We start from the raw sequence: 1646 nt of genomic DNA, 5'->3' as shown, positions 1-1646 counted from the left end.
GCATTGCCTCACCCTAGAAACCCTGCTTCTGTGTGTGGAGGAGGCGGCTGTAGCCGCTTTGGATGAGATCCAACTCCAGTCTGGGCCGGCAGGGAGGGCGGTGGGTGGAAGACAAAAACAAAGCTATGTTTACTTAGCATAGATCGATAAAGCTGCTTCAGAGCTACATGAAAGGCCAGGCAGCATGAAAGACTTTTGATACAATATAAGGAATTGCTGCCCTGGATCCGGGGCCAGCCTTAACCCCCTTGATCCTGGCTCCTTTTATGCTGAGAGAGACCAGAAGGCAAGCAGCCTCTCCAAGCTCCGGCAGGCATTTCGTGAGGGAAGTTACGACGACTGTTTCAACACTAAACTCACGGTGCAAAATAAAAAGGAAATGCCCCGCACTTGGAGCACACAAGCTCTGTTCTACAAAAATCCTTACTTTGTACCTCTCAAGGCAGCATTTGTATCTCGGTATTTCTATTTTGGGACAGAGCGGCAGGCTGTCCCTTGAGGGTATTACCGACCAGCTTGCAGGTAAATGAATATAATTAGGCCATGGCTCTAACACGGTGTTGTTTTCTTTTAAAGTTTCAGTCACTGCCTCGTGGGGCCACCTCTCTTGGGGGTGTTCAGATGGCCAGTCTCTCTGTAGCACAAAGACTGGACGCGGGCTGCATCGAGGTCACGTGCTACAATGAGTGGCATAAGGACTGCGCAGAGAGTGACCAGAGGGACCAGGTCCTCAGAGAGGTTCGAGGGATCGGGAGTGACAAAGCCCACTGGCACCAGCTGCTCCGACGGAAGGATCTGGGCAGGCCCTATTGTCCCAGCTAGAAGTGGGTGAGGCAGGATTGCAGTTGCAAGCAAGATCCGGGAACAGATGGGGAGACCTTTATGGCAAGCACACCTTCTCTGGAAATCCCCAAGAGAAGACACGCAGGGTTGGCCTGTAAAAACACTTAGATCTGGCATTACGTTTTCTGTGCCACTTTCGAACAGGTTTTTTCATGTGCTTTCGGCAGCTCCCTCCGCCGTTTCTCTAAGGGTGTTTTTCCTCTTCCTTGTGGTTAATCCTTTGAAGCAACCTGGCATTTTCAATAGCAACAACTAGAGAGAAACGTCAGCAGGATTTTTTTCTCTCCCCACCTACCAATCCAGTTGTAGGAAAGATAATATAATTAGTGCCCTGTTCTTCCCACACTTAACCAGCCCATTCCAGTCTCAGGGAGAGCTGTGGGCTTGTTTTCCAACAAAAGAAGCTCCAAGGGCCGCCCTTCCAGAGTTGAAGTGTCTACGTCCCAAATGAGAGTGACTAAGCCAGCGTCTATTAGTCAGTAAGGCTAACGACCAGCCAAAAGTGATTTACCAATAACACACACCAGCTCCTCCTCCCGATAAAAGTGTGAAACTCAAGTGCTCCCTTCAGTCTGGGCAGAGTCTGTGGCTGCCAACAGTGGCGGGGCGGGCCGGCTCTGTGGCCGCACCCCGCTTTCGCGCGAGGCGGGTTTGCACCCATCCAGGGGCTGCCCTTGCCTGGGCCGCGCCGTGGGACCCGCCCCACTACGGCGCCGGGGACTTCCGCCCACGGCCCGGACCCGCGCGACAGCGGCTTGCGGGGCCCTAGGGGCCGGTCGGCTACCCTGGCACCCCCACGACCA

This window comes from Suricata suricatta, chromosome 2, assembly GCF_006229205.1.
Source record: "Suricata suricatta isolate VVHF042 chromosome 2, meerkat_22Aug2017_6uvM2_HiC, whole genome shotgun sequence".
NCBI lineage: Eukaryota > Metazoa > Chordata > Mammalia > Carnivora > Herpestidae > Suricata > Suricata suricatta.
This window is presented reverse-complemented; position numbering follows the sequence as displayed.